The following is a 12140-nucleotide window of genomic DNA, read 5'->3' as shown; positions in this document are numbered from 1 at the left end:
ACATTTAGGAAGCCCCCATGATGCCAGAACAGTAAAGGAAAAAAAATGGCATACTGTTTTGGAAGCTACACCCCTCAAGGAAGGTAACAAGGGGTAAAGTGAGCCTTAACACCCCATAGGTGATTGACGAACTTTCGTTAACCCCTTAAGGACACAGCCCATTTTCACCTCTAGGACGCAGCCCTTTTTTGTACATCTGACCACTGTCACTTTAAACATTAATAACTCTGGGATGCTTTTACTTATCAATCTGATTCCGAGATTGTTTTTTCGTGACATATTCTACTTTAACATAGTGGTAAATTTTTGTGGTAACTTGCATCCTTTCTTGGTGAAAAATCCCAAAATTTGGTGAAAAAATAGAAAATTTTGCATTTTTCTAACTTTGAAGCTCTCTGTTTGTAAGGAAAATGGATATTCCAAATATTTATTTTTTTTGGATTCACATATACAATATGTCTACTTTATATTTTCATCATAAAATTTATGAGTTTTTACTTTTGGAAGACACCAGAGGGCTTCAAATTTCAGCAGCAATTTTACAATTTTTCACAAAATTTTCAAACTAGCTATTTTTCATGGACCAGTTCAGGTTTGAAGTGGATTTGAAGGGTCTTCATATTAGAAATACCCCATAAAAGACCCCCATTATAAAAACTACAGCAGCAAAGTGAAGGAGCAAAGTGAAGGAGAAAATTCAAAATCTTCATTTTTTACACTTGCATGTTCTTGTAGACCCAATTTTTGAATTTTTACAAGGGGTAAAAGGATAAAATTTATACTTGAATTTGTAGCCCAATTTCTCTCAAGTAAGCACATACCTCATATGTCTATGTAAATTGTTCGGCGGGCGCAGTAGAGGGCTCAGAAGCGTAGGAGCGACAAGGGGATTTTGGAGAGTACGTTTTTCTGAAATGGTTTTTTGGGGGCATGTTGCATTTAGGAAGCCCCTATGGTGCCAAAACAGCAAAAAAAAAAAACCATGGCATACCATTTTGGAAACTAGACCCCTTGAGGAACGTAACAAGGAATTAAGTGGGTGTTTCATGACTTTTGCATATGTAAAAAAAAAAAAAAAAAATTCACTAAGATGTGTGTTTCCCCCCAAATTTCACATTTTTGCAAGGGTTAATAGCAGAAAATACCCCCAAAAATTTGTAACCCCATCTCTTCTGAGTATGGAGGTACCCCATAAGTTGACCTGAAGTGCATTACGGGCGAACTACAATGCTCAGAAGAGAAGGAGTCATATTTGGCTTTTTGAGAGCAAATTTTGCTCGGGGGGCATGTCGCATTTAGGAAGCCCCTATGGTGCCAGGACAGCAAAAAAAAAATGACATGGCATACCATTTTGGAAACTAGACTCCTTGAGGAACGTAACAAGGGATAAAGTGAATTTTAATACCCCACAGGTGTTTCACGACTTTTGCATATGTAAAAAAAAAATTTTTTTTTTTTACCAATAATGCTTGGTTTAGCAAAAATTTTACATTTTTAAAAAAGGTAATAGCAGAAAATACCCCCCAAAATTTGAAGCTCAATTTCTCCCGATTCAGAAAACACCCAATATGGGGATGAAAAGTGCTCTGCTGGCGCACTACAGGTCTCAGAAGAGAAGGAGTCACATTTGGCTTTTTGGAAGCAAATTTTGCTCTGGGGGCATGCCGCATTTAGGAAGCACCTATGGTGCCAGGACAGGAAAAAAAAAACACATGGCATACCATTTTGGAAACTAGACCCCTTGGGGAACGTAACAAGGGGTAAAGTGAACCTTAATACCCCACAGGTGTTTCACGACTTTTGCATATGTAAAAAAAAAAAAATTTTTTTTACACTAAAATGCTTGTTTTTACAAGGGATAATAGCAGAAAATACCCCCCAAAATTTGTAACCCCATCTCTTCTGAGTATGGAAATACCCAATAAGTGGACGTGAAGTGCACTGGGGGCGAACTACAATGCTCAGAAGAGAAGGAGCATCATTGAGCTTTTGGAGAGAGAATTTGGCCATGTGCATTTCCAAAGCCCCCCCGTGGTGCCAGAACAGTGGACCCCCCCACATGTGAACCCATTTTTAAAACTACACCCCTCACGGAAGGTAATAAGGGGTGCAGGGAGAATTTACACCCCACTGGCATTTGACGGATCTTTGGAACAGTGGGCTGTGCAAATTAAAAATTTTATTTTTCATTTTCACAGACCCCTGTTTCAAAGATCTGTCAGACACCTGCGGGGTGTAAATGCTCACTGTACCCCTTGTTACATTCCGTGAGGGGTGTAGTTTCCAAAATGGGGTCACATGTGGGTATTTATTGTTTTGCACTTATGTCAGAACCGCTGTAAAATCAGCCACCCCTGTGCAAATCACCAATTTAGACCTCAAATTTACATGGTGCACTCTCCCTTCTGAGCCTTGTTGTGCGCCCCCAGAACACTTTGCGCCCACATATGGGGTATCTCCGTACTCAGGAGAAATTGCGTTACAAATTTTGGAGGCTTTTTTTCTTTTACCGCTTGTGAAATTTTAAAGTATGGGGCAACACCAGTATGTTAGTGTACAAAAATTTTTTTTTTTTACACTAACATGCTGGTGTAGACCCCAACTTTACCTTTTCATAAGGGGTAAAAGGAGAAAAAGCCCCCCAAAATTTGTTAGGCAATTTCTCCCGAGTACGGCGATACCCCATATGTGGCCCTAAACTGTTGCCTTGAAATACGCCTGGGCTCCGAAGTGAGAGAGCGCCATGTGCATTTGAGGCCTAAATTAGGGATTTGCATAGGGGTGGACATAGGGGTATTCTACACCAGTGATTCTCAAACAGGGTGCCTCCAGCTGTTGCTAAACTCCCAGCATGCTTGGACAGTCAATGGCTGTCCGGAAATGCTGGGAGTTTTTGTTTTGCAACAGCTGGAGGCTCCGTTTTGGAAACACTGCTGTAGGATACGTTTTTCATTTTTATTGGGGGGGAAGGGGTGGTGGGGGGGGGCAGTGTACGTGTGTATATGTAGTGTTTTATTCTTTATTTTATGTTAGTGTAGTGTACTGTTTTTAGGTTACATTCACACTGACGGCGGATTACACTGAGTCTCCCGCTAGGAGTTTGAGCTGCGGCTGCAGCTCAAACTTGAAGCAGGGAACTCACTGTAATCTGTCGCCAGTGTGAATGTAACCTGTACATTCACATGGGAGGGGGGGGGGGGGACTACAACTCCCAGCATGCACTGACAGAACGTGCATGCTGGGAGTTGTAGTTTTGCAACAGCTGGAGGCACACTGGTTGGAAAATACTGAGTTAGGTAATAGAACCTATTACCTAACTCGGTATTTCCCAACCAGTGTGCCTCCAGCTGTTGCAGAACTACAACTCTCAGCATGTACTGATTGCCAAAGGGAATGCTGGGAGATGTAGTTATGCAACAGCTGGAGACACGCAAGTACAACTCCCAGCATGCCGAGACAGCCATTTGCTGTTCCTGAATGCTGGGAGTTGTAGTTTTGCAAGATTTAGAGGGGTTCAGGCTGGAGATCACTGACAGTGGTCTCTAAACTGTGGCCCTCCAGATGTTGCAAAACTACAAATCTCAGCATGCTAAGACAGCAAACTGCTGTCTGGTCATGCTGGGAGTTGTAGTTTTGTAACATCTGGAGGGCTACAGTTTAGAGACCACTGTCAGTGATCTCCAGCCTGAACCCCTCTAAATCTTGCAAAACTACAACTCCCAGCATGCCAACACAGCAAACAGCTGTCAAGGCATGGTGGGAGTTGTAGTTTTGCAACATCTGGAGGGCAACAGTTTAGAGACCACTCTCTAAACTGTCGCCCTGCAGATGTTGCTAGGCAACAGACTCTGGACACGCGGCGTCATACTTACCTCCACCGCCGCCGTAATCACAGCCGCCGCCGCCGGGTAAGTGACCGCCGCTGCCGCCGCCGCCGCCGCTATTACACGGTTCCCCCCGCTGTGCCCGGACACCGATGGGTGGGCATAGTGGGGGGAACCGAACTTTAACCCCCCCGCCCCCAGTCTGCTATTGGTCGGCCGCTCCGCCGATCAATAGCAGGGATAGGAGGGGTGGCAACCCTGCCACCTCACTCCTATCTCTTCAAGGAGGATCGAGGGTGTCTTGGAGAGCGCTCCCCCTGCAAACACCGTAGATGCCGTGATCAGAACTGATCACGGCATCTATGGGGTTAATGCTGCCGGGACCGGCGCGATCGCGGCCCCGGCAGCTGCGGTGGAACTCCGGCTGTGATTGACAGCTGAGTCCCACCCGCGATCTCCTGCGCTGCCCGCGGCAGAGCAGGAGATCGCTTGGACGTATGCATACGTCCATTTGCGCGAACGTGTAATTCGCCTGGACGTATGCATACGTCCAATAGCGGGAAGGGGTTAAAATGGGACGTAAAAATAAAAAATGAATCATTAAAATGCTGGTGTTACCGCCAATTTTTCATTTTCACAAGGGGTAAAACGAGAAAAAGCCCTCAAAAATGTGTAACCCCATTTCTTCTGAGTATGGAAATACCCCATATGTGGATGTAAAGTTCTCTGCAGGCTAACTACAATGCTCAGAAGAGAAGGAGCTCCATTGGGCTTTTGAAGAGAGAATTTGGTTGGAATGGAAGTCGGGGGCCATGTGCGTTTAAAAATCCGCCATGGTGCCAGAACAGTTGTCCCCGCTACATGTGACCCCATTTTGGAAGCTACACCTCTCAGAATGTAATAAGGGGTGCAGTGAGCATTTACACCCCACTGGCATTTGACAGATCTTTGGAACAGTGGGCTGTGCAAATGAAAAATAAAATTTTTCATTTTCACGGACCACTGTTCCAAAAATCTGTCAGACACCTGTCGGGTGTAAATGCTCACTGTACCCCTTATAACATTACATGAGGGGAGTAGTTTCTAAAATGGGGTCACATGTAGGGGGGGTCCACTGTTCTGGCAGCATGGGGACTTTGTAAACACACATGGCCTTCAATTCCAGCCTAATTCTCTCTCCAAAATTCTGGCTCCTTCTCTTCTATTGTAGTGCGCAAGCAGAGCACTTTACCACCACATATGGGGTATTTCCATACTCAGAAGAAATGGGGTTACAAAATTTGATTTGATTTCCTATTACCCCTTGTGAAAATGAAAACTTTGGGGTAACACCAGCATTTCAGGGGACAATTTTTTTTAAATTATATTCACGTCCAACTTTAACGCAAAATTCGTCAAACACCTGTGGGATGTTAAGGCTCACTATACCCCTTGTTACATTCCATGAGGGGTGTAGTTTCAAAACTGGGGTCACATGTGGGTATTTTTTCTTTTGTGTTTATGTCAGAACCGCTGTAACCAGCAGTCACCCCTGTGCAAATCACTAATTTGGACCTCAAATGTACATTGCGCTCTCTCACTCCTGAGCCTTGTTGTGCGTCCGCAGAGCACTTTGCATCCACATATGGGGTATTTCCGTACTTGGGAGAAATTGCTTTACAAATTTTGAGGGTCTTTTTCTCTTTTTACCTCTTGTGAAAATGAAAAGTATGGGGGCAACACAAGCATGTTAGTGTAAAAATTTGTATTTTTTACACTAACATGCTGGTGTAGCCTCAACTTTACCTTTTCATAAGGGGTAAAAGGAGAAAAATACCCCCAAAATTTGTAACAAAATTTCTCCTGAGTACAGAAATACCCCATATGTGGCCCTACACTGTTGCCTTGAAATACGACAGGGCTCCGAAGTGAGAGAGCGCCATGCGTATTTGAGGCCTAAATTAGGACTTTGCAATAGGGGCAGACCCGGATACAAGGATGGGGCTTGTCTCCACCAAAACCCTACGGCAGTGTTTCCCAAACAGGGTGCCTCCAGTTGTTGCAAGTCTATGGCTGTCCGGCAATACTGGGAGCTGTTGTTTTGCAACAGCTGGAGGCTCCGTTTAGGAAACAGTGCCGTATGAGACGCTTTTCATTTTTATTGGGGGGGGGGGGACGTGTAAGGGGGTGTATATGTAGTGTTTTACTTTTTATTATTTGTTAGTGTAGTGTAGTGTTTTTAGGGTACATTCACACAGGCAGGGGTTCACAGTGAGTTTTCCGCTGGAAGTTTGAGCTGCGGTGGAAAATTTGCCACAGCTCAAACTTGTAGAAGGAAACCCATTGTAAACCTGCCCTTGTGAAACCTTCAGCTGTGGAAAAACTACAACTCCCTGATTGCACAGACCGTACATGCTGAGAGTTGTAGTTTTGCAACAGCTGTAGGCACACTGGTGGGGAACCACTGAGTTAAGAAACAGACTCTAGCTCAGTGATTCCAACCGGTGTACCTCCAGCTGTTGCAAAACTACAACTCCAAGCATGTACGGTATGTCAGTGCATTCTGGGAGTTGTAGTTTTGCAACAGCTGGAGGCACACGGGTTGGAATCACTGAGTTAGGAAACAGACTCTAACTCAGTGTTTCCCAACCATTGTGCCTACAGCTGTTGCAAAACTACAATTCCCAGCATGTCCAGACAGTCAGGGATGCTGGGCGTGTAGTTCTGCAATATCTGGCCCTTCAGATGTTGCAGAACTACAACTCCCAGCATGCCTGGGCAGTCTGGGCATGCTAGGAGTTGAAGTTATGCAAAAACTGGGGAAGAACAGTTTGGAGATTGCTAAGTAGTGGTCTCCAAACTGTAGCCCTCCAGATGTTGCAAAACTACAACTCCAAACATGCCCAGACTGTTCAGGCATGCTGGGAGTTGTAGTTCTGCAACATATGAAGAGCCAGATATTGCAGAGCTACACACCCAGCATCCCTGACTGTCTGAGCATGCTGGGAATTGTAGTTTTGCAACATCTGGAGGGCTACAGTTTGGAGACCCCCATATAGCGGTCTCCAAACTGTGCCACTTCAGATGTTGCAAAACTACAACTCCCAGCATGCCCAGACAGTCAGTGCATGCTGAAAGTTGTAGTTGTGCAACATCTGGAGGACCACAGTTTAGAGACCACTACACAGTGGTCTCCAAACTGTGGCCCTCCAGATGTTGCAAAACTACAACTCCCAGCATGCCCAGATAGCCAAAGGCTGTCTGGGTATGCTGGGAGTTGCCGTTTTGCAACTTTTAGAAGGCCACAGTGAAGATCACCTACCGGTGATCTTCACTGCAGCTTCCTCCACCGCCACACTTCCCGGCTGCACTCCTCCTGCTGCCGCCGATGCCGCCGCTGCTCCAGGATGCCGCTGCCGCCCGTCCGGGTAAGCCGGCCATGCTCCGCCCCTCACCGCTCGTGTTCCCCCCCCGCTCTGCCCGGACTTTGATCGGTGGGCAGAGCGGGGGAAATGAACTCAAACCCCTCCCACCCCAACTGCCATTGGTGGTCGTACTGACCAACCAATGGCAGGGGATAGGAGGAGGTGGCAACACTGCCACCTCGCTCCTATCCTTTAGGATGGTCGGAGCTGTCTCTGGCAGCTCCGATCATTCTTATTTTCCCGGCGATCGGGTCACCAGTGACCCAATTGGCCCAGATCGCCGCAAATCGCTGGTCTGAATTGACCGCCGATTTGCGGCAATCGCCGACATGGGGGTGGGTCTCCATCCTCAAGTACCGGGACGCCAGGGCGTATCCATATGCCCTCCGTCCCCAACAGGTTAAAGGGGTAGTCCAGTGGTGAAAAACTAATCCCCTAACCAAAGGATAAGGGATAAGTTTCAGATCGCGGGGGTCTGACCGCTGGGGCCCCCACGATCTCTCTGAATGGGGCCCTGGCTCGCTGGCCAGATAGCGCGTGTTGATCACCGCACGAAGCGGCGGCCGACACGTCTTCTCTCTTGAAACTTTACTTTTTGTGTGCTGCAGCCAACCTTCTTTTTTGTGGATAGCTGTGGGCCCTTGACCTGGGCTTTTTTTTTTTTTTGCTGCTTTACACCAAACTACACATTTACACTGAGGTGCTGCTCAACTTGTACTCTTTTCTATATATATATATGATAGTAACCTTTAAAAGGGTACTCCCCTGGAAAACATTTTTTTTTTATCAACCGATGCCAGAAAGTTAAACAGATTTGTAAATAACTTCTATTTAAAGATCTTAATCCTTCCAATACGTATCAGCTTCTATATGCTACAGAGGAAGTTATTTTCTTTTTGAATTTCCTTTCTGTCTGATCACAGTGCTCTCTGCTGACTCCTCGGTCCATTTCAGGAACTGTCCAGAGCAGGAGCAAATCCTCATAGCAAACCTATCCTGCTCCTGACAGTTCCTAAAATGGACAAAGGTGTCAGCAGAGAGCAGACAGCAAGGAAATGTCTGTGGTCAGACAGCAAGGAAATTAAAAAAAGAAAAGAACTTCCTGTGGATCATATAGCAGATGATAAATACTGGAAGGATTAAGATTTTTTTTAATAGAAGTAATTTACAAATCTGTTTAACTTTCTGGCACCAGTTGATTTAAAAAAAAAAAAAAAATGTTTGCCAGGGGAGTACCCCTTTAAGGCTGGTAACAAATAAGGTATTTTAAGGGGAAACACATTTCAAACAGTGTTTTTTCTGTCCTTATTTAGCTTAAAAACTCTACAGCCAGACGTAACCTTATGCATTACAGTATACAAAAGTTTTACGTGTAGAATTTCTCTTACAGTGTTTTTGGGGTCAGGTATGCTCAACGTATGGCAATTTTCAGGCAGTTTGTGATGGTTTTTCTTCTATAAACCTTCCTTAATTTCACATGGAGAATACTCTGCAGATTTGTGGTAGACTTCCACTTCCCTATTGAAGGTAATTTGAATATTTGTATTTTGTATTCCTAAAAAGAAATCATCAATTGTTTTAGTGATTTTATTATATTATTGTGATTATATTATTAGTGATTATATTATTATTATTATTATTGATTATATTATTAGTGATTATATTATTATTATTATTATTATTATTTTATTTTAATTATTTATTTTTGCTTTTTAATCAAAAGAAAAGTGCCACAAAAAAAGTATGTGTGAAGGAATCCGGAGAAGTTTCATCCTTTAGTTTCTTTTGTGTTTCAATATGTCAAGATATTATATTTTTGTTTCCTCTCCTAGGTCTTTTATATTCAATACAAGAAGTGTTGTCCAGCCAAGGTGAAATCTCCTGAGGTGTCATCTTCATATAAACGTGAGCCAAGAGCACTTACACTAGTTCTGTTTTTGTGTCGTTCACTTACAACTTTCCTTTTTTTTTTCCTCATTTTCTACTTACTTAAGTCCATTATTTCCAAATGAATAAAAAATGTTGTTCTTAATTAGAGGGGAAGTCTGGAGACTATAAGAGGCCGTTCATGGCCTTTACGAAATATGCTGCAATTATCCACAAAGTTTTCTCATTTTTCTAATTTTGACTGAAATATTTAATGATTTGTCATAAATTTGAGGAGCGGTTATTACAAGATAGTATGCATGATTTATAAGCTGGCGCTATGAAATGAATGGAGAGAAAATACTTATTCTAGGTGAGACACTATTAACGCTAAACGTTATGATATATGAGGATAGGGCTCATTATGGATTGGAATCTAACTAGAACCGCAATGGTTTCCACTTCATAAACTTAGAACATCTGTTCATTCATTTTACACATAAACTATATTTACTAATTGACTATATCAGTTTTAATGGCATGGTTACAAAACATTGGATTTGTTTTGAAGGATCTCGCTCCATCTGGGAACCCAGAATAGCAATGTAGCGAAAAGAACAAAGGGCGCTATTTAAAGGAGAAGGACTGAATATTTGCATTAAATGGGGACAAGATTTCAAAAAAGAAAAAAAAAATCATATATGTCTGGATTTAGATAGATTTTCATTTATCATGTAAAATTGTAATTTTCACATAGAAAAAAATAAAACGTTCAAATTACAACCTTAGTTACCATGTCAATTTAACTGGATTAGTTTATGAATTATTTAGATATTGCTATTTATAGGGGTTTTCTACATTACCGAATATACTAGAGTATAAGCCGACCCGAATATAAGCCGAGGCCCCTAATTTCACCCCAAAAACCCAGGAAAAGTTATTGACACGACAATAAGCCTAGGGTGGGAAATACATCATCCCCCCCATGTCATCACCCCCCCCCTGTCATCATCAAGACCCTTGTCATCATCACCCTCTCATTATCATCCCGTCATCATCACCCTGTCATCATCACCCCGTCATCATACCCCCGTCGTCATCCCCCCGTCGTCATCCCCCCCGTCGTCATCCCCCCTTCATCATCACCCCGTCATCATCATCCCCTTCATCCCCCCCTCATTATCACCCTGTCATCATCACCCCCTTCACCCCCCCCCCCTCATCATCACCCCGTTCTCATCACCCCGTCATCATCACCCTCTTCATCCCCCCCCCTCATCATCACCCTGTCATCATCACCCCGTCATCATACCCCCCTTCATCATCACCGCCTGTCAATCCTTCAGTGGTCTTCAACCTGTGGACCTCCAGATGTTGCAAAACTACAACTCCCAGCATGCCCAGACGTCCCTGTGCGTCGTCGTTAAGACAACATCACTAGTCCGGGACCGGGCCGGAGCGGAGAAGAGGGCCTCCCAGGGAAAATGGACAGCCCGGAACGACTAACCCTCCCCACCGGACGGTCCATGCAGCATAGATCACAGCTGCTCACCCTTCCTTCCCACCGAGGGGAGGTGAGTAGAAAACTAAAGGGGGGTCTGGTTGATGACAAAGGCTGCAGTGGTCTTCAACCTGCGGACCTCCAGATGTTTCAAAACTACAACTCCCAGCATGCCCGGACAGCCGATGGCTGTCCGGGCATGCTAGGAGTCGTAGTTTTGCAACATCTGGAGGACCGCAGGTTGAAGACTACTGAGAAGGGATTGACAAGCGGAGAGTTCACTCCAGTATAAGCCGAGGGGGGGGCGTTTTCAGCACGAAAAATCGTGCTGAAAAACTCGGCTTATACTCGAGTATATACGGTAGATACATCTGTTCCTTTGTCATTGGTATTCACATTTATTAACCAGAGCAGAGAGCAGCTGCAAAGAACATCTTTTAATCTGGAAGAACCTAAAAATCTGTGCTATGCTTGGGCAGCCCATTGTTTTCTGTAGCATGTGTGCAATGCTAAATTTTCCCTGAAGTGGCACTGCAGGAAAATTAAGCACTTTGTCAGCACTTTACCCTGGACATCCTATTTAAGTATATCTTGTTATATGTATCCTGGTTAAGATGTTTTACTATATTGTTTCATATTGAACTTTCTGTTATCCCTTGTTTTTGCAAGGCATTGATAGAGCCTTATTTCATTGGCCTGTTCCTACCTGTGCAAAAGGGGAGGGCGGCACACACCTGGTTCCTCCCCCTATTTCTCCTCCCTGGGGGAGGTCCAGGAGTGTCCTGCTCCACATAAAAGGCTTGTGTCAACACATGCAACTTGTATGACTAATGCCCATTAGGCAAGGTTCACACTGTGGAATTTCTAGGCAGAATTTCTGCCGGAGATCGAGCCGACAACACTAGGACCATGCGGACTACATTGCCGTCCCCATAGATGCCAATGCATTTCTGAGCTGATCTCCCAAAAGATCCACCCAGAAATGCATTGCAGTCTATGGGGGCGGCAATGCAGTCCACGCGGTCCTAGTGCCGTCGATTCAATCACCGGCAGAAATTCTGCCCAGAAATTCCACAGTGTGAACCTAGCCTTAGGTGTGCCGAAACGAGTCACCTGTACCCACCATGTCCTTGTACTGAGGTTTTTATCTTCTAATAAATTGCTCCATTGGATTGACTTGCGCTGGACATTTCATTTTCTCCACTTATCCGTTTCTGGTGTTGCCCATGCCAGTCCAGGCACATTGGGCATAAGGAAGAGAGCTGGGATCTCATTTGCATTTTCACAACAAAAGTGAACACACCCTTAATTAAGTTCATTATCATAACATAGATACTGCTGCCAACTACCTATGCATCAAGCTCTAGCTAAGTACCATCCACGCTTCTCTTTACAGGTATTGCTGGCAAATGTGTTTTGTTTTAACAACTTGTTCTTGTATTGTTTAAATGTGCTCTCACACTAATCCTACATCTGTCTCACTATGTTGTGTCTAGCTGTAGGACAACTGGCAGCAGGACATTCTCCCCCTTTTTCCCCTTTTGC

At 44.3% G+C, this 12140-nt stretch overlaps 1 protein-coding gene across 4 annotated transcripts in view; it reads right to left on the bottom strand.

Moving 5' to 3' along the window:
* Positions 1–12140, bottom strand: part of ADGRA1 (adhesion G protein-coupled receptor A1) — a 1152497-nt gene that overhangs the window by 946496 nt on the left and 193861 nt on the right. For 2 of the 4 annotated variants that reach the window (XM_056529273.1, XM_056529272.1), the window contains one exon: positions 8617–8783. The exons of the other annotated variants lie outside the window; for them this stretch is intronic. The gene's annotated coding sequence lies outside the window, so the exon portion shown is untranslated. The remainder of the gene's footprint in view (positions 1–8616; positions 8784–12140) is intronic. 4 annotated transcript variants of the gene reach the window in all.

The sequence above is a fragment of the Hyla sarda genome, chromosome 7, assembly GCF_029499605.1.
Source record: "Hyla sarda isolate aHylSar1 chromosome 7, aHylSar1.hap1, whole genome shotgun sequence".
In the NCBI taxonomy this organism is placed as follows: Eukaryota; Metazoa; Chordata; class Amphibia; order Anura; family Hylidae; genus Hyla; species Hyla sarda.
Note: the sequence above shows the minus strand (reverse complement) of the source record. Positions and strands in the feature narration are given on the sequence as shown.